Source organism: Lissotriton helveticus, chromosome 6, assembly GCF_964261635.1.
Source record: "Lissotriton helveticus chromosome 6, aLisHel1.1, whole genome shotgun sequence".
NCBI lineage: Eukaryota > Metazoa > Chordata > Amphibia > Caudata > Salamandridae > Lissotriton > Lissotriton helveticus.
The window spans coordinates 2,088,772,601-2,088,798,922 of record NC_136067.1 but is presented as its reverse complement, the minus strand read 5'-3'; positions in this window follow the sequence as shown (position 1 = coordinate 2,088,798,922).

The window sequence follows — 26,322 nt, the reverse complement described above, 5'->3', positions numbered from 1 at the left end:
CACCTGTGGTGGCTGCCCGTAACCCAATGGGTCATTGCGTTTATGCATTGACTTGAGACAGCTTAACAAGTGTGTGATTGTGGATAGATATATCTCAGATTTATTAACAAAGATTGGTGGTGCCAAAGTGTTTAGTACCCTAGATTTGGCTTCCGCTTATCACCAAATTGAACTAGAAGAATCTTCAAGAAATTTTACGTCTTTTACCACACCTTTTGTAACTTATAGATTTGTCAGAATGCCGTTTGGGTTTCTCTCGGCAGCCTCTGTTTTTCAGCGTATCATGGAGAAGGTACTTAAAGGTTGCAAAGGAGTGTGTGTCTACCAAGACGACATATTAGTCGTTGGTAAAAATGATGAAGAGCATGAGTGTTTTTTTTTTGATGTGTTAAGAAGACTTGAAAAGGATAATCTCACTGTCAAGATTGATAAGTGTCATTTTGGAGTTTCTTCAATTCATTATTTGGGTCATACGATTTCCAAAGATAGAATTGCGCCAAAGGCAAATTTTGTGGATACTATAACTAAAATGCCTCCTCCGACGGCTAGGGAGGAACTCTTGAAATTCTTTGGAAAGATTGAGTATTATAATAAATTTGTTAAAGGTTTTGATGATCATTGTGTCCGTTTAAGAGGCTTACTAACAAAGGAGTCTGAGTTCATTTGGAATACTGATTGTGAATCTGAAGTATAAATCTCTTAAAGAGAAGCTTGAGAAAGCTCCTAATCTTAGAAGCTTTGATCCTCAAAAGATTTCCATTCTCACCACTGACGCCAGCCTTAAGGGACTTGGTGCGGTTCTACAACAGGAGAATTCTGGAGAGTTGAATACCATAATGTTTGCCTCACGTGGCCTCAAAGATCCTGAAACTCGTTATTCAGTCATTGAACGTGAAGGACTTGCTGTGTTTTGGTCAGTAAAAAAATTCAAAAAGTTTTTATGGGGAAGCAAATTTATAATTAAAACAGATCACAAACCTTTGTGTGAAATATTCTCAAAGAAATGTATTGATTTAGTATCCAGCAGAATAACCAGGTGGGTCATTGCTTTGTAAGAGTATGACTTTGAAATAAAATACATAACTGGTATTGATAATTGTGTAGCGGACACTCTCTCAAGGTTGGTGGATGTATCACATGATGAATTGCTAGAATATGACAATGATGAAGATAACCTTCAAGTTTGTTCAATTTTTAAGGAAGTTATTGATGAGGCTGAGTGGCGCTCTAAATTACTTTCAGATCCTGTTCTGTCAAATGTTATATCTCTTTTGCAAAAGGGCTGGCATTCTAAGAAACAAGCCACTGCTGAGAGTGCTAAGTTCTGGGGGGTTGAAGATGAGTTGACAGTGTGCAATTATCTTTTAGTCCGTGGGACTAGATTAGTGCCTCCTTCAGAACTGCGTAAAAACATAATTGATTTGGCTCATGACTCACACTCTGGGATGACAAAGACAAAAGAAAGAATTTGCTCTTCATACTGGTGGCCTGGTATAGATTTACACATTGAGAGGGTGATAAGAGAGTGTGTAATTTGTAACTTGAGTGATAAGTCAAAAGTTGTCAGAGAGTACAACCCATGGTTATCAGAGATCTTCCTAATAGACCTTGGAAGGAATTCTCATCTGATATTCTAGGTCCCGTCTATACTGAAGGTCAACAGGTCTTCATTTTTGTGTTGTTAGATTTGTTTTCCAGATGGCCTGAAATACACTTCACATCTAGTATTGAAACCAATAATGTTGTGAAATTTTTGGAAACCTTGTTTGCAAGAGCACGTTATCCACAATACATTCTTACGGATAATGGGGTTCAACTGGTTTCAAAAGAAATGGAGTCTTTCTTAAAAAAGTGTGGGATAAATCATAAGAAATGTGCTCTTTATCACCCTGAAACTAATGGAATGGTGGAAAGGTTTAACAAGGTACTTAAGGAAACCATTTCTTGGGCAAAAGGGGCAGGTCTTAATTGGAAAGAACAGGTTCTTAAAAAATTGGAGAACTATAGGCTCACTCCTCATACCTCAACTGGTAAATCTCCTTTTGTTCTTTTTAAAGGAAGATCACCTTGTACTTTGTTAGAACCGACTTGGGTGTGAGATCTTGAGAAAGATATTGCAAATTCTTCTAAGGGTTGTAAGGTAAATATCTCACCAAAAAAGGATCTTGACTGGTGTGAGAAGGAGATACAGAATTGTTCTATTAGGAAACTATATTTTGATTCTAAACGAGCTGCAAAAGTTACACATGTGAATATTGGAGATTCGGTTGTATAAAGCTTCCTGGTAAAAAAATCAAATTCTCTAAGCCAATTAAGGTGATAAAGGTCTTCAAAAATGCTGTGAGAACGTTAGATCACAGAATCTGGAACTTGAATAGAGTTTGTGTTTTCTCGGGCAGCGATCAAACTTTTGATTCTGAAAATGACACAAACAATGATGATAATAAGTTTGTTACAAACGATGAGTCAAAAGGTGCTTCGTCGCTCCTCGAGAATTGCCAAAAAACCTTCTCATTTGAAGGACTATATCTTGAATAACATGTTTGTGTTTTATCAGTTGTTCTTTCTATTTATAGGAATAAAGTTTGGGGAAAGATGTATTCTGTTCTTATTGTATTTAAATTTATATTATGTTTATGCTTAAATTCTTTGTTTCTTTTGGTTTTGTTTTGTTTATGGGAGGAAGATGTGTAGCATCCTTCTTACATAGGTTTAGCTTTGGAAGTGTACAGTGTGACATCATAGAACTAATGACGCAGCCAAGCAGCCATGGAGATTGAGATTAGAATGTATGTATTTGAAGGCACTGTGACTTACCTTAACTAGGCTGGGATCTGGATGTGTCTCTCTTTCCTAGAATAAACCTGAGCATCCTTTTCTACTTTAATTCTGAGTCTGCCTCATCCTTCATTTAAACCTGGATCTCACATATGCCTTTTATTATTGTAGGTTTTCTAAACGGATAAATAAAAGACATTGTCATTTACAGGCAATCCCAGGCATACTGATACCCCACTGTCCATTTGTGACCTCATCCCTGGTTTGATGGTGGGCATCCCGCTACGCGTAATGATTGCCATCTCTTTCACACTGTGGCCATCTGTGGCACAGTAGTTGTCCTCCAAGGAAAATCACAGGTCCTCTTGTCATTTGTTATACAATGGCATGCATTGCTGGTTTGAGGGTGGGCATTGCTGGTAGGATGGCTTATATTGCCTGTGTGAGGCTGGTCTTGAGCATATGGGGATCGACATGAGAATGTGAGCAAATATCTGTTCATGTCCGTGGGCAGTATATTTAAGTATATGATGAGAGGTTGATATTTAAGGACTGAGCGACTGAACTACCAAAAATCTCTACCTTATATCCCGTTGTAAATAATCATAAAAAGCGGGAAAACAAGGGGAGAAACAGTAACAAAACCAAGCCAAAAGCAGAAGAAAAGGGGAGGTAAGAAAATAGACAAGCATTGAAAATGCAATAGGTCTCGCAATAACGCGAGTCTGAACTATTAGTATTATAAATGATTATGCCCTTTATTTTTGCGTTCTGGTTTTTGGAACATAAATAAAAGGCTTTGCCATTTACAAGGCCTATAGCTTAAATTTGCGTTAAAACGAGACCTATTGCATTGCAATGGTGGTGGTGCTGCTGAGTTTTCTCTGAATCTGCACCCACAATCTGCACCCACAATCTGCACCCACAATGTGTGAGTGGCGTTGCGCATGTGAGTGGTGTTGCGTGTGTGAGTGGCGTTGCGCGTGTGAGTGGCGTTGCGCGTGCGAGTGGTGTTGCGCGTGTGAGTGGCGTTGTGCGTGTGAGTCGCGTTGGGTGTGTGAGAGGCGTTGCGTGTGTGAGTGGCGTTGCGTGTGTGAGTGGCGTTGCGTGCGTGAGTGGCGTTGCGTGTGTGAGTGGCGTTGCGTGTGTGAGTGGCGTTGCGTGTGTGAGTGGCGTTGCGTGTGTGAGTGGCGTTGCGCGTGTGAGTGGCGTTGCGCGTGTGAGTGGCGTTGTGCGTGTGAGTGGCGTAGCGCGTGTGAGTGGCGTTGCACGTGTGAGTGGCGTTGCGCGTGTGAGTGGCGTTGCGCGTGTGAGTGGCGTTGCACGTGTGAGTGGCGTTGCGCGTGTGAGTGGCGTTGCACGTGTGAGTGGTGTTGCGCGTGTGAGTGGTGTTGCTCGTGTGAGTCGTGTTGCGCATGTGAGTGGCGTTGGGTGTGTGAGTGGCGTTGCGTGTGTGAGTGGCGTTGCGTGTGTGAGTGGCGTTGCGTGTGTGAGTGGCGTTGCGTGTGTGAGTTGCGTGTGTGAGTGGCGTTGCGCGTGTGAGTGGCGTTGCGCGTGTGAGTGGCGTTGCGCGTGTGAGTGGCGTTGCGCGTGTGAGTGGCGTTGCGCGTGTGAGTGGCGTTGCGTGTGTGAGTGGCGTTGCGCGTGTGAGTGGCGTTGCACGTGTGAGTGGCGTTGCGCGTGTGAGTGGCGTTGCACGTGTGAGTCGCGTTGGGTGTGTGAGAGGCGTTGCGTGCGTGGCGTTGCGTGCGTGGCGTTGCGTGCGTGAGTGGCGTTGCGTGCGTGAGTGGCGTTGCGTGTGTGAGTGGCGTTGCGTGTGTGAGTGGCGTTGCACGTGTGAGTGGCGTTGCGCGTGTGAGTGGCGTTGCGCGTGTGAGTGGCGTTGCGCGTGTGAGTGGCGTTGCGCGTGTGAGTGGCGTTGCGCGTGTGAGTGGTGTTGCGTGTGTGAGTGGCGTTGCATGTGTGAGTGGCGTTGCGTGAGTGAGTGGCGTTGCGTGAGTGAGTGGCGTTGAGTGGGTGAGTGGCGTTGCGTGTGTGAGTGGTGTTGCGTGGGTGAGTGGTGTTGCGTATGTGAGTGGTGTTGCGTGGGTGAGTGGCGTTGCATGTGTGAGTGGCGTTGCGTGGATGAGTGGCGTTGTGTGGATGAGTGGCGTTGCATGGATGAGTGGGGTTGCGTGTGTGAGTGGTGTTGCGTGGGTGAGTGGCGTTGCATGGGTGAGTGGCGTTGCGTGGATGAGTGGCGTTGCGTGGATGAGTGGCGTTGCGTGGATGAGTGGGGTTGCTTAGATGAGTGGTGTTGCGTGGATGAGTGGGGTTGCGTGGATGAGTGGGGTTGCGTGTGTGAGTGGTGTTGCTTGGGTGAGTGGCGTTGCGTGGGTGAGTGTGGTGTTGCGTGGATGATAGTGGGCTTGCGTGGGTGTGAGTGGCATTGAGTGTCTGTAAGTGTTGCTGTGTGGGTGAAAGTGGCACAGAGCCTTTGATGTGGCCTGGCGCAGGAGAAATGCTGCTGCTGCTAATTAAATACAAGAGCGGCCGGGAAGCGGCCAGGAAACACAAGTACGGCCGGCCACATAATTAGGGGAGGAGAAGCCGCACAGCACACGCTGGGAGAAGCCCTTTGATGTGCTGTGCGGCCGCGATGCGCGCTCTGTGCTGGGGGAGTGGGGAGGGCCATTAGCCTGAACTCGCGGCAAGATCAAACGAAGGGTGGGAGGGACATTGAGGAACAGGAACAGATGGCCATGAAAGTGTATGGGCCAAAAGCGCGTGCCTGTATGTGCACTCGAAGAAAACGCCACGAAAACAAGCATTTGCAATGCAATAGGTCTCGCATTTTCGCAACGTTGACCTACTGTTATTGTAAATGACGATTGTGTAGCATCCTTCTTACATAGGTTTAGCTTTGCAAGTGTACAGTGTGACATCGTAGAACTAATGATGCAGCCATGGAGATTGAGATTAGAATGTATGTATTTGAAGGCACTGTGACTGTTACCTGGACTAGGCTGGGATCTGGATTTGTCTCTGTTTCCTGGAATAAACCTGGGCATCCTTTTCTACTTTAACCCTGAGTCTGCCTCATCCTTCATTTAAACCTGGATCTCACATAGGCGTAGTCGGCAGCTGAGAGGATTGGAGAGGCTCAACAATCTCAACTAGCGCTATTTCATTTCAACTGGTGTCGTAACGTATGAATGACAGGACGCAGGATGGAATCTTGAAGTAATTTATTAGGTATGAAGTAAGAGAGATTCATGAATGGAAGAACGAACCCCAACAGGAGCAGGCTCCCTGCTGCTCAGCCCTGCACTCAACTGACACTCACTCACTCATACCACACTCTATGACATCACCCAGTATCCTAACATGCCACACAGACATCCACAGGCTGAGCAGCAAGCTGCAGCAGATACAACAACTGGCTTCAAGACTTCAAGGTACTGTTTCCATCTTCCTTCTTTTGTGTTTCGATTGCACCAGCGGCTGTTTAATAAGACATTATAGTCTCAATGGGCGTGCTTTGATTGCACCAGCGGCTGTTTAATAAGACATTATAGTCCCAATGGGCGTGCTTTGATTGCACCAGCGGCTGTTTAATAAGACATTATAGTCCCAATGGGCGTGCTTTGATTGCACCAGCGGCTGTTTAATAAGACATTATAGTCCCAATGGGCGTGCTTTGATTGCACCAGCGGCTGTTTAATAAGACATTATAGTCCCAATGGGCGTGCTTTGATTGCACCAGCGGCTGTTTAATAAGACATTATAGTCCCAATGGGCGTGCTTTGATTGCACCAGCGGCTGTTTAATAAGACATTATAGTCCCAATGGGCGTGCTTTGATTGCACCAGCGGCTGTTTAATAAGACATTATAGTCCCAATGGGCGTGCTTTGATTGCACCAGTGGCTGTCTTTTCAAATATTACAAAATTCCAACCTTGGAAGTTGATTTCATTATGGTTTGGTAGCATCTCATGAAGCTCTTCCCTCATTTAAATATATTTTAAAGTCACTGGGCCTCATTTATGAGGCTGTGCTTCACTTTTACGCCGCCGGTGCGTCACTTTTTGTGACGCACCAGCAGCGTAAATAATGTGCCTTGTTGCACCATATTTACAAAGTGACGCATCTAGGTAGATGCGTCACTTTGTAAACCCCTGCGCCACATTATACCTGCGCCAGGTATAATGTATGCAAGGGGGGCGTATTGACGCAAGGAAGGGTCGTAGAAGTGACGCAGTGAAATCTAAGAGATTTCACTGCGTCACTTTTAGGACGCCGTTGCGTCAAAATCTTGCGCCTGCCTCACAGCAGGCGTAAGACTGACGCAGGCCCTTTCACATGGGGCTTGCCCCATGTGAAAGGGCGCATTGCTGGAGTTGCGTCACTTTCGTGACACACTCCAGCAATGCGTCACTTTTGCGCTTACAGCTACCTCAGAAATACTGACATATCTGTAACTCCTTGCGACATGATGCGTCATATATTAAATATGACGCATCATTGGTGTCGCAAGGGCGCAGTGAAAAGTGACGCATCGCTGTTTTCACGCAGCGATGCGTCACTTTTCATAAATGAGGCCCACTATCTTTCATTTTATTTCCTGTGTCTTGATCGCACCAGCTGCTGTTAATTGGGACATTATTCAAGTCTTTTGCTGTGCTATGATTGCACCAGCCGCTGCATATATATTTTTGACAGCTGATGTTTGAGGAACAGTCTTTGAGTTTAATTATTGCCACCCTACATCTATCTTTTATGTTATTTTAAACTTCTGATTTTTCTCAGTCAACTAAGTGTTAATTGGGCTGACTTCGTTTTCATTTAACCTCAAGCTGACTGTTGCCCTTCGCTGCCTTTCAACTTAACTCATCGTGTTGTCGCCCATCAGTGTTTGGCTGCATATTTTTGTGTTTCTTCACAATGTTTGTATACCTTTTTAACCAAAGTGAGGCATTATTTCGTAGTTTCCAAGCAGTGACACGCACAATTCTATGAATTAAACATATTCAAAGCGTGTTGCTCTTTTAGTGACACACACCCTTTTCATTCAAACATATTCAAAGCGTGTTACCCTTTCAGTGACACGCACACTTCTCTGGATTAAACATATTCAAAGCGTGTTACCCTTTCAGTGACACGCACACTTCTCTGGATTAAACATATTCAAAGCGTGTTACCCTTTCAGTGACACGCACACTTCTCTGGATTAAACATATTCAAAGCGTGTTACCCTTTCAGTGACACGCACACTTCTCTGGATTAAGCATATTGAAAAGCGTGTTGCTCTTTTAGTGACACACACCCTTCTCATTCAAACATATTCAAAGCGTGTTACCCTTTCAGTGACACGCACACTTCTCTGGATTAAACATATTCAAAGCGTGTTACCCTTTCAGTGACACGCATAATTCTATGAATTAAACATATTCAAAGCATGTTACCCTTTCAGTGACACGCACACTTCTCTGGATTAAGCATATTGAAAAGCGTGTTGCTCTTTTAGTGACACACACCCTTCTCATTCAAACATATTCAAAGCGTGTTACCCTTTCAGTGACACGCACACTTCTCTGGATTACACATATTTTAAAGCGTGTGGCTCTTTTAGTGACACACACCCTTTTCATTCAAACATATTTAAAGCGTGTTGCCCTTTCAGTGACACGCACACTTCTTCTGTGTCACTCGCATTGAAAATTGAATTCATCTTTGGTTTGACAGCGTCATAGCCTGCAATATTTAAATAACCTGCACTTCGAACAAACTCTCAGTTTTGGACAGCGTTTAAAATTCAAGAACTGTTTTTTCGTCATATTCTTTATTAATCTCACAGCACCATCTAGTGTTTTTTTAGATGAGTTTGGTACTTTTGTAGTGTAATGTACATCTTGCAGCGACCTATTGTTATTCATTTTATTTCTTCGCTGTTCTTTTATGACTGTTCTTACTGACTTGTCTATTTAGTGTTCCAAGCATATAATCCTAGCATGATACTTAGGGAGCATTTAGGTTTTGGTAGTTCTTTACTAAATCTTGGCAGGGTCCTAAAGGGGTGTTAAGGTTTTCATAATCCACTACTGTATTTTAGTTATGCAGAATGTTACTGCAGCACCATTTTTTCTGTCATCTCCGGGTGACCCTCCTATCAAATGGCCGAAGTGGAAGAATGTTTTCAATCGTTACGCTAAGGTTTGTGGTGTTAGCTTAAGTGCAGAACGTAAAACTTCTCTTCTTCTCCACTGTCTTGGGTCAGAGGGTCAAGATGTTTTTGATAACCTGGCTGAACTTAGTGCTGAGGAGGAAAAAGATCTTAATGAGTATGAGATTTGCTTGAAAAAATTGTACAAACACTACTTGCCTAAAGGAAGTACAATATTAGAAAGGTACCAGTTTGCAAAAAGATTACAAAATGAGGGAGAAACTGTTGAAGGGTATGTTACTCAGTTAAGAAAATTAGCTTCGTCTTGCAAATTTGCTGATTCTATTGAAGAAAGGATCAGGGATCAATTCATGGTTGGTTGCAATATTGAAAAGGTTTGTGATGAATTGTGGTTAAAAGATGAGCCTTCATTAGATGAAGTCCTGCAATTAGCTAAAAGAGTTGAGCATTCACTAAAATGTGTTGACACCTTGAAAAAGATCAAACAACCCTCGGTTCAAGTAGTTAAGAGTAGCGTGAGAGACAAACCAAAAGGTTCTGATCCTACCAATCCTGCTAAAACTGAAAAGAAACCTTCCGTACCAAAGTGTTTTAGGTGTGATAAGGTTGGTCATTATGCTAATGACACAAAATGTCCTGCTTTAAATGCCATGTGTTCGAAATGTAAGGAAAAGGGACACTATTCTAACCTCTGCAAAAGTAAGTTTTCTTCGGCTTCAGTAAAAGCTGTTCATAATGAGTCCTTGGAGGAGGACTTTGTTTGTGGACAGGTAGTAGTCCAAGTCACATCTACTGCTGATCTTAGAAATTGTCCTGTTGACAAACTTTTGATTGAAGGTGAGTCCACTGATGTTCTTTTTGATTCAGGGGCCAAAATAACTAATATATCTAAGAATTTCTATTTGGAAAAACTAACCAGTAAGGTTCATTTATCGAAACCTGACATTCGTCCTTTGGCGTATGGAGGAGAACTTATAACATTGCCGGGATATTTCACAGGATGTATAGAATATAAAAGTCGTTTTACTGTAGGAAAGATTTATGTTTCACAAAAGGGTGATAGTATCATAAGTTGGTTCCATCAGGGTGACCTCAATGTAATGCTTGATCCTAGTTCACCTAATCCTATAATACTTAAGGATCTAGTTAGTTCTGTTCAAAAAGTTTCTAATGCTGATTTAGTACGTCATGCTAAAATGCAATTCCCAGAGGTTTTTAGGGATGAGCTAAGATGTCTCAAAGGGTTAAAATTGGAGATTCCTATAAGAGCTGGTTCTATACCTTATACTTGTAAGGCTAGCGGTGTACCCATAGCTTTAAGAGAGGAGATGATAAAAAAAAATTGAAGGTTGGAGGGATCATTGAAGAGGTAGCTGGCACTGATTGGATCGCACCTGTGGTGGCTGCCCGTAACCCAATGGGTCATTGCGTTTATGCATTGACTTGAGACAGCTTAACAAGTGTGTGATTGTGGATAGATATATCTCAGATTTATTAACAAAGATTGGTGGTGCCAAAGTGTTTAGTACCCTAGATTTGGCTTCCGCTTATCACCAAATTGAACTAGAAGAATCTTCAAGAAATTTTACGTCTTTTACCACACCTTTTGTAACTTATAGATTTGTCAGAATGCCGTTTGGGTTTCTCTCGGCAGCCTCTGTTTTTCAGCGTATCATGGAGAAGGTACTTAAAGGTTGCAAAGGAGTGTGTGTCTACCAAGACGACATATTAGTCTTTGGTAAAAATGATGAAGAGCATGAGTGTTTTTTTTTGATGTGTTAAGAAGACTTGAAAAGGCTAATCTCACTGTCAAGATTGATAAGTGTCATTTTGGAGTTTCTTCAATTCATTATTTGGGTCATACGATTTCCAAAGATAGAATTGCGCCAAAGGCAAATTTTGTGGATACTATAACTAAAATGCCTCCTCCGTCGGCTAGGGAGGAACTCTTGAAATTCTTTGGAAAGATTGAGTATTATAATAAATTTGTTAAAAGGTTTTGATGATCATTGTGTCAGTTTAAGAGGCTTACTAACAAAAGAGTCTGAGTTCATTTGGAATACTGATTGTGAATCTGAAGTATAAATCTCTTAAAGAGAAGCTTGAGAAAGCTCCTAATCTTAGAAGCTTTGATCCTCAAAAGATTTCTATTCTCACCACTGACGCCAGCCTTAAGGGACTTGGTGCGGTTCTACAACAGGAGAATTCTGGAGAGTTGAATACCATAATGTTTGCCTCACGTGGCCTCAAAGATCCTGAAACTCGTTATTCAGTCGTTGAACGTGAAGCACTTGCTGTGTTTTGGTCATTAAAAAAATTCAAAAAGTTTTTATGGGGAAGCAAATTTATAATTAAAACAGATCACAAACCTTTGTGTGAAATATTCTCAAAGAAAGGTATTGATTTAGTATCCAGCAGAATAACCAGGTGGGTCATTGCTTTGTAAGAGTATGACTTTGAAATAAAATACATACCTGGTATTGATAATTGTGTAGCGGACACTCTCTCAAGGTTGGTGGATGTATCACATGATGAATTACTAGAATATGACAATGATGAAGATAACCTTCAAGTTTGTTCAATTTTTAAGGAAGTTATTGATGAGGCTGAGTGGCGCTCTAAATTACTTTCAGATCCTGTTCTGTCAAATGTTATATCTCTTTTGCAAAAGGGCTGGCATTCTAAGAAACAAGCCACTGCTGAGAGTGCTAAGTTCTGGGGGGTTGAAGATGAGTTGACAGTGTGCAATTATCTTTTAGTCCGTGGGACTAGATTAGTGCCTCCTTCAGAACTGCGTAAAAACATAATTGATTTGGCTCATGACTCACACTCTGGGATGACAAAGACAAAAGAAAGAATTCGCTCTTCATACTGGTGGCCTGGTATGGATTTACACATTGAGAGGGTGATAAGAGAGTGTGTAATTTGTAACTTGAGTGATAAGTCAAAAGTTGTCAAAGAGTACAACCCATGGTTATCAGAGATCTTCCTAATAGACCTTGCAAGGAAATCTCATTTGATATTCTAGGTCCCGTCTATACTGAAGGTCAACAGGTCTTCATTTTTGTGTTGTTAGATTTGTTTTCCAGATGGCCTGAAATACACTTCACATCTAGTATTGAAACCAATAATGTTGTGAAATTTTTGGAAACCTTGTTTGCAAGAGCACGTTATCCACAATACATTCTTACGGATAATGGGGTTCAACTGGTTTCAAAAGAAATGGAGTCTTTCTTAAAAAAGTGTGGGATAAATCATAGGAAATGTGCTCTTTATCACCCTGAAACTAATGGAATGGTGGAAAGGTTTAACAAGGTACTTAAGGAAACCATTTCTTGGGCAAAAGGGGCAGGTCTTAATTGGAAAGAACAGGTTCTTAAAAAATTGGAGAACTATAGGCTCACTCCTCATACCTCAACTGGTAAATCTCCTTTTGTTCTTTTTAAAGGAAGATCACCTTGTACTTTGTTAGAACCGACTTGGGTGTGAGATCTTGAGAAAGATATTGCAAATTCTTCTAAGGGTTGTAAGGTAAATATCTCACCAAAAAAGGATCTTGACTGGTGTGAGAAGGAGATACAGAATTGTTCTATTAGGAAACTATATTTTGATTCTAAACGAGCTGCAAAAGTTACACATGTGAATATTGGGGATTCGGTTGTATAAAGCTTCCTGGTAAAAAAATCAAATTTTCTAAGCCAATTAAGGTGATAAAGGTCTTCAAAAATGCTGTGAGAACGTTAGATCACAGAATCTGGAACTTGAATAGAGTTTGTGTTTTCTCGGGCAGCGATCAAACTTTTGATTCTGAAAATGACACAAACAATGATGATAATAAGTTTGTTACAAACGATGAGTCAAAAGGTGCTTCGTCGCTCCTCGAGAATTGCCAAAAAACCTTCTCATTTGAAGGACTATATCTTGAATAACATGTTTGTGTTTTATCAGTTGTTCTTTCTATTTATAGGAATAAAGTTTGGGGAAAGATGTATTCTGTTCTTATTGTATTTAAATTTATATTATGTTTATGCTTAAATTATTTGTTTCTTTTGGTTTTGTTTTGTTTATGGGAGGAAGATGTGTAGCATCCTTCTTACATAGGTTTAGCTTTGGAAGTGTACAGTGTGACATCATAGAACTAATGACGCAGCCAAGCAGCCATGGAGATTGAGATTAGAATGTATGTATTTGAAGGCACTGTGACAGTTACCTTAACTAGGCTGGGATCTGGATGTGTCTCTCTTTCCTGGAATAAACCTGAGCATCCTTTTCTACTTTAATTCTGAGTCTGCCTCATCCTTCATTTAAACCTGGATCTCACATATGCCTTTTATTATTGTAGGTTTTCTAAACGGATAAATAAAAGACATTGTCATTTACAGGCAATCCCAGGCATACTGATACCCCACTGTCCATTTGTGACCTCATCCCTGGTTTGATGGTGGGCATCCCGCTACGCATAATGATTGCGATCTCTTTCACACTGTGACCATCTGTGGCACAGTAGTTGTCCTCCAAGGAAAATCACAGGTCCTCTTGTCATTGGTTATACAATGGCATGCATTGCTGGTTTGAGGGTAGGCATTGCTGGTAGGATGGCTTATATTGCCTGTGTGAGGCTGGTCTTGAGCATATGGGGATCGACATGAGAATGTGAGCAAATATCTGTTCATGTCCGTGGGCAGTATATTTAAGTATATGATGAGAGGTTGATATTTAAGGACTGAGCGACTGAACTACCAAAAATCTCTACCTTATATCCCGTTGTAAATAATCATAAAAAGCGGGAAAACAAGGGGAGAAACAGTAACAAAAACCAAGCCAAAAGCAGAAGAAAAGGGGAGGTAAGAAAATAGACAAGAATTGAAAATGCAATAGGTCTCGCAATAACGCGAGTCTGAACTATTAGCATTGTAAATGATTATGCCCTTTATTTTTGCGTTCTGGTTTTTGGAACATAAATAAAAGGCTTTGCCATTTACAAGGCCTATAGCTTAAATGTGCGTTAAAACGAGACCTATTGCATTGCAATGGTGGTGGTGCTGCTGAGTTTTCTCTGAATCTGCACCCACAATCTGCACCCACAATCTGCACCCACAATGTGTGAGTGGCGATGCGTGTGTGAGTGGCGTTGCGTGTGTGAGTGGCATTGCCCGTGTGAGTGGCGTTGCCTGTGTGAGTGGCTTTGCCTGTGTGAGTGGCATTGCCTGTGTGAGTGGCGTTGCATGTGTGAGTGGCGTTGCGTGTGTCAGTGGCGTTGCGTGTGCGAGTGGTGTTGCGTGTGCGAGGGGCGTTGCATGTGTGAGTGGCGTTGCGTGTGTGGGTGGCATTGCGTGTGTGTGTGGCGTTGTGTGTGCGAGTGGCGTTGCGCGTGCGAGTGGCGTTGAGCGCGTGAGTGGCGTTGCGCGTGTGAGTGGCGTTGCACGTGTGAGTGGTGTTGCGTGTGTGAGTGGCGTTGCGCGTATCAATGGCGTTCCACGTGTGAGTGGCGTTGCGCGTGTGAGTGGCGTTGCGCGTGTGAGTGGCGTTGAGCGTGTGAGTGGCGTTGCGCGTGTGAGTGGCGTTGCGCGTGTGAGTGGCGTTGCGCGTGTGAGTGGCGTTGCGCGTGTGAGTGGCGTTGCGCGTGTGAGTGGCGTTGCACGTGTGAGTGGCGTTGCACGTGTGAGTGGCGTTGCGCGTGTGAGTGGCGTTGCGCGTGTGAGTGGCGTTGCATGTGTGAGTGGCGTTGGGTGCGTGAGTGGCGTTGCGTGCGTGAGTGGCGTTGCGTGCGTGAGTGGCGTTGCGTGTGTGAGTGGTGTTGCGTGTGTGAGTGGCGTTGCGCATGTGAGTCGCGTTGCGCGTGAGAGTCGCGTTGGGAGTGTGAGAGGCGTTGCGTGTGTGAGTGGCGTTGCGTGCGTGAGTGGCGTTGCGTGCGTGAGTGGCATTGCGTGTGTGAGTGGCGTTGCGTGTGTGAGTGGCGTTGCGTGTGTGAGTGGCGTTGCGTGTGTGAGTGGCGTTGCATGTGTGAGTGGCATTGCGCGTGTGAGTGCCGTTGCGCCTGTGAGTGGCGTTGCGCGTGTGAGTGGCGTTGCGCGTGTGAGTGGCGTTGCGCGTGTGAGTGGCGTTGCGTGTGTGAGTGGCGTTGCGCGTGTGAGTGGCATTGCGCGTGTGAGTGGCGTTGCGCGTGTGAGTGGCGTTGCGTGTGTGAGTGGCGTTGCGCGTGTGAGTGGCGTTGCAATGTGAGTGGTGTTGCGCGTGTGAGTGGCGTTGCGCGTGTGAGTGGCGTTGCGCGTGTGAGTGGCGTTGCGTGTGTGAGTGGTGTTGTGCGTGTGAGTGGCGTTGCGCGTGTGAGTCGCGTTGCGCGTGAGAGTCGCGTTGGGTGTGTGAGAGGCGTTGCGTGTGTGAGTGGCATTGCGTGCGTGAGTGGCGTTGCGTGCGTGAGTGGCATTGCGTGTGTGAGTGGCGTTGCGTGTGTGAGTGGCATTGCGTGTGAGAGTGGCGTTGCATGTGTGAGTGGCATTGCGCGTGTGAGTGCCATTGCGCGTGTGAGTGGCGTTGCGCGTGTGAGTGGCGTTGCGCGTGTGAGTGGCGTTGCACGTGTGAGTGGCGTTGCGTGTGTGAGTGGCGTTGCGCGTGTGAGTGGCATTGCGCGTGTGAGTGGCGTTGCGCGTGTGAGTGGCGTTGCGTGTGTGAGTGGCGTTGCGCGTGTGAGTGGCGTTGCAGTGTGAGTGGGGTTGCGCGTGTGAGTGGCATTGCGCGTGTGAGTGGCGTTGCACGTGTGAGTGGCGTTGCATGTGTGAGTGGTGTTGCGCGTGTGAGTGGCGTTGCGCGTGTGAGTGGCGTTGCGCGTGTGAGTGGCGTTGCGTGTGTGAGTGGCGTGTGAGTGGCGTTGCGTGTGTGAGTGGCGTTGCGCGTGTGAGTGGCGTTGCGCGTGTGAGCCGCGTTGCGCGTGTGAGTCGCGTTGGGTATGTGAGAGGCGTTGCGTGCGTGAGTGGCGTTGCGTGCGTGAGTGGCGTTGTGTGTGTGAGTGGCGTTGCGTGTGTGAGTGGTGTTGCGTGTGTGAGTGGCGTTGCGTGTGTGAGTGGCATTGCGTGTGTGAGTGGCGTTGCGCGTGTGAGTGGCGTTGCGCGTGTGAGTGGTGTTGCGCGCGTGAGTGGCGTTGCGCGTGTGAGTGGCGTTGCGCGTGTGAGTGGCATTGCGCGTGTGAGTGGCGTTGTGCGTGTGAGTGGCGTTGTGCGTGTGAGTGGCGTTGCACGTGTGAGTGGCGTTGCGTGTGTGAGTGGCGTTGCGTGGGTGAGTGGCATTGCGTGAGTGAGTGGCGTTGCGTGGGAGAGTGGCGTTGCGTGTGTGAGTGGTGTTGCGTGGGTGAGTTGTGTTGCATGGGTGAGTGGTGTTGCGTGGGTGAGTGGCGTTGCATGTGTGAGTGGCGTTGCGTGGATGAGTGGCGTTGCGTGGATGAGTGGCGTTGCGTGGATGAGTGGGGTTGCGTGGGTGAGTGGTGTTGCGTGGGTGAGTGGCGTTGCATGGGTGAGTGGCGTTGCGTGGATGAGTGGCGTTGCGTGGATGAGTGGCGTTGCGTGGATGAGTGGGGTTGCTTAGATGAGTGGTGTTGCGTGGATGAGTGGGGTTGCGTGGATGAGTGGGGTTGCGTGTGTGAGTGGTGTTGCTTGGGTGAGTGGCGTTGCGTGGGTGAGTGTGGTGTTGCGTGGATGATAGTGGGCTTGCGTGGGTGTGAGTGGCGTTGAGTGTCTGTAAGTGTTGCTGTGTGGGTGAAAGTGGCACAGAGCCTTTGATGTGGCCTGGCGCAGGAGAAATGCTGCTGCTGCTAATTAAAAACAAGAGCGGCCGGGAAGCGGCCAGGAAACACAAGTACGGCCGGCCACATAATTAGGGGAGGAGAAGCCGCACAGCACACGCTGGGAGAAGCCCTTTGATGTGCTGTGCGGCCGCGATGCGCGCTCTGTGCTGGGGGAGGGCCATTAGCCTGAACTCGCGGCAAGATCAAACGAAGGGTGGGAGGGACATTGAGGAACAGGAAGAGATGGCCATGAAAGTGTATGGGCCAAAAGCACGTGCCCGTACGTGCACTCGAAGAAAACGCCACGAAAAAAAGCGGTGGTTTGACAATCAGTTCGAGCACTTGAATTCTCGCCATTTCCCATTCCTTCGGAATGGTAAAGGACGAGACCTAAAAAGCGGTGGTTTGACGATCAGTTCGAGCCCTTGAATTCTCGCCATTTCCCATTCCTTCGGAATGGTAAAGGACGAGACCTAAAAAAGGGCATTCAGAAATAGAAAAGCGAACCCTTAAACACCAAACAAGTAGGTGTTAAATCTCATCATCGGGTTCTTTTTTCTTAGAAAAGGGCACAACCATTAAGCCCATCAACATTGTGTGCAGGTAAAAGGAGCTATAACAGTTCCCTGTATCAACTTTAATAAAAGGGATAGTCATATTCCATTAAAATCAAAGTGAAAAAAGCACACACCCCGGGTAAGTGTCAATGTAAAACCTGGTGTGCTTGAAGAAATAAACGGTCGACATGTTTCTGCTGTTACGAGTATCATTCACTCAGCATTCATCAGGACCTAGAACAATTTCAAAAGGTGGGAACCACCCCAGCAGAAGACACACCCTAAAGTGTGCTCATACTGCGGTGCTTAAAAAACAACCTTTCACCAAATCCCAGAACTTCCGTATTGAGTCTCCTTAGTTAGTACCAAGGTGCTTGTATCTGTAACACATAAAAATCAGTGTCATAAAGGTATGAAAGATACAGGCTCATCATGTACTTATTGTTGTTTACTCAAAAAAACTAATTAGTTTTAGTGCCCAATATCTTACATGATTAGATGGCTCATACCCCCTTTTCCTCCATACATTTTGAAAAAAACAATCCCCACTGTTAATCAGTAAGTTGCTTGCTAATACGCCCCACCCACTTCAGTAGGATAGCATATAGAAGAAGGCCCACTGAGGTCAGACCCTCTACGACCGTTGTCACATTATCGAGTAGAGCTGTCATTCTCTGCAGCACCTCTCAACCCATCTTTTGTGCGTGAGTACTCCTTATCCAGAAAAGTGCTGTCTCATTATAGCAGCAACTTGAAAAAACCTTCACTTATACGTGAGCCTTATTTTAAAAGAGAGAAACAAACATCACAGACTGTGCTGACCCTACGTCTCACCATGGAGGATACCGTATAGTTAAAAAGAATGTTGCATTGACTCACTTCGAATTATGAAAAAACAAACGTCCTGGGTTCATGGCAGGGGCAACCTTCACGCCCGGCAAAACAAGGGACGATTGTTTAGAAGTGCGTGATTAGAAGTCTAGTGTAATTACCCCGACTATTTTAAATTTTCGAGGACTCATGCGTGATTCTGATAAAATGCTTCAATGTGTATATACATTCTACCCATTAAAAACGGAATAAAGTCAGTGCCATACTCACGTTTAGGCGGGCGACTCCCCGCTGGAAACCTAGTCAGAACACTTCCATGACCCGGATGGAATCGAGTGGAGTGACGACTAGCGTTATCTAGCATCGGGACGTCGCACCACGTGATCGGCATTGGTGTGTGTCTTAAAGGGCTCATACCTTTTATGAACTATTCGAGCTTTGCCCTATAGATGGTACAGGGGTTGTCTTTATCTCAGGCGCATCACTCACGTCTTAAAGGTCGATAATATTATCACGACAAAGACAAAAATTTGCATCCATTTATCAAAGGTCGTGCGTATAACTGTGCTTGCCAAATAATTATGGTTTGCTTAATGGTGGCGGCTGTCTACGTCCATTGGTTCAATGTGCTCATATTCACGCTTTGAATTAGAGGAGTGCGCAGACGGCTCAGAATAACTTCCCACAGTGTCATTCCACTTCATGCTTTAGTAAAGCGCCGCAAAATCAAAACCCATCATACTTAGTCATATAAAGTTAAAAAACTTTATTAACAAGCTTACTCCAGGCAAGCAGAATCAAAACCCATCTTATCTTGTCTAATAAATTTGAAAAGCTTTATTGACAAGCCTACACTAGGCAAAAAAAAAAGAAGCATAGAGAGTAGTAGTCCTATGCGCCTAAATTGGATAAACTCGGGTGGACTAGCCTTAGACCCTCAAAAAAAAACGGGGGTTATTTTTTATATTTACGACTGCCCTAGTATCTTATGATCATTGTTATGGGGCAAAATGACTACTATAAAGCAGAGGGAATCAATCCATGACTGAAATCGCTTTCTTTTTTTTTGAGTAAACAACAATAAGTACATGATGAACCTGTATCTTTCATACTTTATGACACTGATTTTTATGTGTTACAGATACAAGCACCTTGGTACTTACTAAGGAGACTCAATACGGAAGTTCCGTGAGTTGGTGAAAGGTTGTTTTTTAAGCACCGCAGTATGAGCACACTTTAGGGTGTGTCTTCTGCTGCGGTGGTTCCTACTTTTGAAATTGTTCTAGGTCCTGATGAATGCTGAGTGAATGATACTCGTAAAAGCAGAAACATGTCGACCGTTTATTTCTTCAAGCACACCAGGTTTTACATTGACACTTACCCGGGGTGTGTGCTTTTTTCATTTTGATTTTAATGGAATATGACTATCCCTTTTATTAAAGTTGATACAGGGAACTGTTATAGCTCCTTTTACTGCACACAATGTTGATGGGCTTAATGGTTGCACCCTTTTCTAAGAAAAAAGAACCCAAGGATGAGATTTAACACCTACTTGTTTGGTGTTTGAGGGTTCGCTTTTCTATTTCTGAATGCCCTTTTTCTATTTTCTTACTTCCCCTTTTCTTCTGCTTTTGGCTTGGTTTTGTTACTATTTCTCCCCTTGTTTTCCCGCTTTTTATGATTATTTACAATGGGATATAAGGTAGAAATTTTTGGTACATCAGTCGCTCTTTAGTTGTTTTGATATTGTGTATAGTTTGGGGGTTCAAGAGCGATCTTGTAGTAGCCCTTTCTCTCTTGTTGTTTTGATTATGATATTTAAGGACTACATTAATCTTTTTACCTTCATGAAGTAGTTATTTGATTTTTTTAAAAAAAAATTTTATTTGGGATTTACAGTGCATCATAAAAAAATACAGATATTAATAAATTGATCCAGTCATAAAAAATAATCATATATCGGGTATCAACAACAGTTCATAAATACAATCCATAGTTAATAAATAACAGAATACTTCTTATCTAACAATACAGATTGACTCATCATATAAAACGGGCTGATAAAAGCAGATAATAGAGATTAAGAACCAATATAACTCCAGCGATTACAGCTTATTCTGCCTCCAATTAGTTACTGGGGCCCATATCTTCCTTCCAAACTCTCTTACCTTCGCCCCTTTTTGTTCGTACAAGCACGATTCAATATTATGAATTCCCAGAAGCCTGGAGAGCCACATTTGAAAGGACGGAGCCACCACATCCTTCCAACCTGCTGAGATTAAGATCCTAAGGACAGCCACAGAGATAAAAACAAGGGCTTCTTCCTCTTTCCCCAACTTTTGATTAAAATCAATACCCATGATTGCTAGGGTAGGGGATAGGTCGATCTTTTTACCTAGCAGCCCCTCCCAGAACTTCTCAATCTCATTCTTCACAGGGGTCAAGAGATTACAATTACAAAACATATGCAATAAATCTGCTTGTCCAGCCCCACACCTAGGACATGTATCGTCATCCCTCTGTCCCCAGGAAAACAGTTTAGAGGGAGTGAAGTACAGATTAAAGACAGTTTTGTAGTGCTGGGCCCGTAAATTTGAGGCTCTAAGGATCTTTCTATTCAGTAATAAAGCCAGATCGAGATCTACCTCAGGGTTCCCAAGTTTCCTAGACCAAGCTACTTCCACCTTATCATCATCGTCTTGAACCTCCAAGAGAAGTATGTTATACAAGATCTTAATTTTTTTACATCCTTTGGTCAGTGCCTCCAAAAGCGGGCAGTTATCCTGATTTGGCGGTTTTGGTCTAAGTGCCTTCAGAGATCGCAGCAGTTGACCATAAACAAACCAATGATTGGAGGGAATTCCAAACCTATTTTGTAGGGCCGAAAAACTTACAACTGCGTCTCCATTCATTACTTCTCCCAGGGTCTTAATGCCCATCCCCCTCCAAATTTTAAAGGTCCTATCGGCCCCTATCCCTGAGAAGAGGCTTGAATTATAAATCTGTAGGAAAGGGTTAACCTTTGGGATGTTACAATGCTTTCGACAGGCCTTCCACACCCGCCAAACTCTATCCATAACCTTATACCTGGCTTTCTTATAAAATCTACGGTCCACTTCACATAGCATTAAGCCCATTGCCTTCCTACCTAACAGCAGCTCATATAAAGAGGGGGGTTGCTGATCTTCAACGTTTGCATCGTTAGAGCATACCTCTGTCTGAAAAAGTACCGACATTTGTGATAAAAGACAAGTCCAATGGTACAGCCTTAAATTCGGCAAGGACAACCCACCCCTTTCTCTTGGAAGTGACAATAAATTTGTTGACCGCCTTACTTTCCCGAATTGCCAAATAAATCTAATAAAGACAGACTCCAAATCTTTAATTATTTTCTCTTCCAGGAGTAGCGGTATAGCCCTGAAGAGATATAATACCTTAGGGAACATTGTCATCTTAACCGCGTTAATCCTCCCTATCAATGAAAGATGTAGCCCATCCATTCTTCTCAGATCAGTCTCTATGGATTTACTAAGTGGTATATAGTTCTCTTCGACTATTTTCCCTACTGAGGCATTAATTTTCACTCCTAAATAAATTGCTACATCAACAAATCTGGAGTCAGTCTTTACTATATTTTTTGTGCAGATAATCTGCGTCTTGGCCTCGTTCAATAAATACCCTGAGGAGGCACCAAACTGTTTGGTGAGCTCGAACAAAACACCCATTGCCTGCTGGGGGTTTGTTGAAAAAACCGCAAGATCGTCTGCATATGCTAGAATTTTATTTTCGAAACCATTAAAAACCACTGGTCTTAGCCTGGGGCAGCCCAAGATAGCCTGTATGAGAGGGTCAATATAGAGAGAGAAAAGGATCGGGGAGCACGGGCACCCTTGGCGCGTTCCTCTCTCTATGGAAAACAGGTCAGACTTCTCACCCATAACTATGACTCTGGCCCTAGGCTCTAAGTACATTGCCCTGAGTGCTCTGATGGATTTCAGCCCAAACCCTCTACCTTCCAAGATACCCCAGAGAAAGCTCCAGTCCACACGGTCGAAAGCCTTCTCTGCGTCGAGCAGGATCATGGCCATCTCACCTCCCGTGGCAGCATGGGCGTCAAATAGGGCTATTGCCCTGCTGGTATGATCCGTAGTGCCACGACCGGGGACAAACCCATGCTGCCAAGGGGAAACGAGACCACCAATAATCCTGCCCAACCTCAAAGCCCAGATCTTTGAATATAGCTTGGTATCCGCATTGATTAGAGAGATGGGTCGATAAGACCCAGGGTTCTCACTAGGCTTCCCCTTTTTGTGGAATATGACAATATTAGTTTCTTTCCACGAATCCGGAATCAACCCGGTGCATATGACCCCGTTAAAAAGATCTATTAATAGCGGCATGATTTCTGGTTCTATATGCTTGTACACCTCTAATGGAATGCCATCTGGGCCGGCAGCCTTCCCAGAGGCTAGCTCCTGTAGGGCAGCCTTAATTTCTTTTTCCGTAATATCCCTATCCAGTTCCTCCTGACATGACTTGTCCAGTCGGGGTCCTATATCTAAAATATCATCCACTTGTCTCCCAACCATAACCTCTGCACCATACAATTTCTGGTAATATTTTCTAAATACCGCTAGGATTTCTTTAGCCTCTGTGAATTCCCTACCGCTCTCTACTATTTTTAAGATAACATTTTTTGACTTCTCTTGCCGTAAGCGAAGGGCCAGGGCTCTGCCTGCATGTTCTCCCGTTTCATACCTCTTAGTTCTGGTGGCCTGATATTCCCCTATCGCCTTCTGAGTAATCAATTTCTGTAGTTCTGCCTTAATTACAGATAGAACATTATGGCTGCTACTACGATCACCCCCAGAAGTGATATCATTAATGTGCTCTTCTTCTACTGTCGCTAACCTCTTTACTAAGTTCATTTCCTCAGTCCTATCTTCTCTCCTCAACCTGGCTGCAGTGCTGATTGTTTCGCCTCTAAATGCCGCTTTAAAAGACTCCCACACTACATTACGAGAGGAGCTATATCTGTTGGCAGCGAAAAAGTCATCCGTCCAGCTCTTGATATGGGCCACATATCTAGTATCTTCCAATAGCTTCCTCTCGAAGGACCAAGCGGACCTTACCCTTTCACACCTCTCTTTTTGGTATGTAATTACTAGAGGATTGTGATCGGAGATTACCATTGGTAGCCTGGATATATTCACTCTATTAATTTCGGGGGTGGAAATAAAAAAGTAATCCAATTTGGAATATTTCTGAGCTGGGTTTGAGAAATAGGTAACTCCGGGATTTTGGGGCTCCTTAGTCCCCCAGATATCTACTAATCCGAGCGAGTCCATGAGAGCATTTATGGCCCTGAAAACCCTGGGTTTGCGCCCAGCATAATGCCCCCCATTGACCCAGTCTGCAGAGATATTTAAATCCCCGCATTGTGGAAAAGTAAATTTTGCCATGTTCTGTGTCCCTACGTGTTCCCCATCCTATGTTATATGTGCATGATCGATATGCATATGTATCCCCCTATGATCAATTAAAGACGCAATTATAGTTGTGTCCAACTCTAGTATGCCAGTGCCCAGTTCTCGTGAAAGCTACGAGTATTAGGCCTATGTAAACCTATGTTGCCACGTTTCACAGTGTGCACGTTAATTCAGTAAAAGTCCCCGTTTCTAGGCCTCAAAAGGGCCCGGAGACCAGATTCAGCTCCTGTCTCCTGAACCCTCTCCGAGGAGCGATACAGCCCCCACCTGCATCCCTGACCCTTCACTTACTTCCTGCCTCACAGTGCCCGGCCCGGCCTGGCTCTGCCTGCCTGTCTGCCAAGAGTATGTTATGTTTCTAGTTATCAGTCCAGCTCTCCTTCTCTGCATTCCTAAGCTACTGAATCGCATCAATAGTTCCAGTCATGGTCTAGCCTTTCTGTCTCCATGAAAGAGAAATACTGTATTTATATTCATAGAATATTCCTCGCACACGCAATACATGTAGAATAATGCATGCACCAGCCTTAGTGTCAAGTAGCCTTTACCCTGATAACTTTTGGATTCTATCAACATGTTCTCCAAACACCAGATACCAGATAGGCTTTAGGTACATGTCGCTCTGACTCCGCAGACTTTAGTCTCCTCTTCTAGCGCAGAAGTCATAGCCCCCAGTTCTCCCTAGTAACACGTCATTGTCCGCTTGCGCGCACCACTAGGTTAGAGGTCCCGGCTCCTCAGGTAGCCCCCTCCATGTTTCCGCCTCATTCATGACACTTCTGTTACGTTCACATCACATGTCTATGTATACGCCCTGTACACGCCTCTTGTTACACCTACTTTCTGCCTTATCTTTCGCGACTGCTAATTGTCACGCCCACTGCTACGCCTACTGTATTGAATGTAATGTAAATTGCTTAAGTATATATACTAATGTATTGTTACTAAAAGTTAGCTGTTGTCCCGTTCCTGCCCCTGGCAGCTGCCGTGCCATCCTATTCCCATGCAGGTTGTCCTGTTCCTGTCCTTTATGCCTGATTAAAACCTGCAGACTCAAGATACCTCGAATCCTGACTCTTATTTATTGAGCTATCTGTTTGTATGAGTATCCTGAAAAATAGAACCGGTATTTAATTATTTATTTACCACATAATGGCGCCCGAACAGGGACTTGCCCTTTCCCCACGCGCCGGCGAAGCCACGCAAGCCCCCTGACCCTCTGCAGCCGTGACGGAACCATACCGTGCACGTGCAGATATTTCTGCTTCAAGTATCCCTCAGGCCCACGGAGGAGACGGAGGTTGCGGTCCAGCATCCAGACGAGGTGGTGTGGAACGCGGCGAGTCCCGACCAGAGCCCAAGCCGAGAGTTCAAGGTCCGAGGTATCCGGAGGCCCACCCGTAACTGTAGTCCGAAGTTCGTAGTCCGTCGTCGTAGCAGTCCAGTCCAGTCCGAGGCCTTCCGTTCTTGCTGCCCGGCGAGTACCGTTGCTGGGGTAGTATCTAGACAGAGTCATTAATTTGTCTCTGGTCCGTGGGTTTGGGTACGCAGATCCAACACGAAGTGTCCACCTAGGTGGATGCGGGTCCTGACGAGTCTCTTTATGGGACCGGTATGTTTCGTACTGTTTCAGCAGTGCATCTAGTAATTCTAGTAAGTTCCGTTCTCGAGAAATTCATGTGTTTCTGTTCTCAGTATTCCAGGTAATGTTTCTGTCCGAACTGTTATTCTAATGTCATTTAATGTGTTTTCAATGTCGTGGTATGAGTGATTTGTTTTTTTTTCAGTCATTATTGTGTTTATCGTGTATTGTATTGTGTTCAGTATTCCAGCCTAAAGAATGCCTCTGTTCTCTAAGTTACGTCAGTTAAAAACCAGAAAAGGGCTGCTCGAGGAAGCAGTCCCTGTCCCGCCTAGGGACAGTCCAGGTCATTTTATGTATCATAAGCATGGCTTAAGTGCCATAATATATCTAGATTTATGGTCAGATTACACTAAAGATCTCGAAGAGAAATATAGATGGCCTGTATCAGGCACATGGGATGCCGAGTGCATCATGCGAGTAGAAGAAGCATTATGGAAAAAGAAAGCCAGACAGTCACAGAAAGATGCCATCGAGTTATGGCGCAAAAAATCTCATAAAAGAACCGAAAAAGAAATCAGAAAAACAGAATTAAGTAGAGAATCCTCAGAAAGAGCCCAAGAAAGGGAATTAATCAAAATAGGTGAACGAGTTAAAACTGAACAGTCAGACAGACAGAGGAATGCCCTTATTAAGGGTATGTACCCTCTTCTTGCCGAGGGCCTGCCAAAAGCAACCCCGGAGGCATCCAGTAATTTTCCGCCATCACTAGTTCCGACTAAGCTCCGTCATAAACCGACCGCAGCTGATATTTTTCTCTCGTCCTATCTGGACGACACAGTCCCAGAATATAAAAATCATGCTACGCCAGCTCCCGTAAATAATGTAATTCCTGTTCCTCCAGCCACCGGGGCGCCCGTTGCAGCACCTGTTACGGTTCAGCCTACAGTACATGTACCCGTACTACCAGTCACTCTCCCAGCCCGTACAGTACCCGTTGACGATTCCAGTTTAGGAGCCGCGGGGGGAGGTTCTCCTCGTACCCCGCCTCAACACAGACGTATGACGTTACTCGAGCTACATGAACGAGCGTTACAGCGTTCACCCAAACTTCAGTCAGTTGCAGATATCAAGCGAGCCCTTAC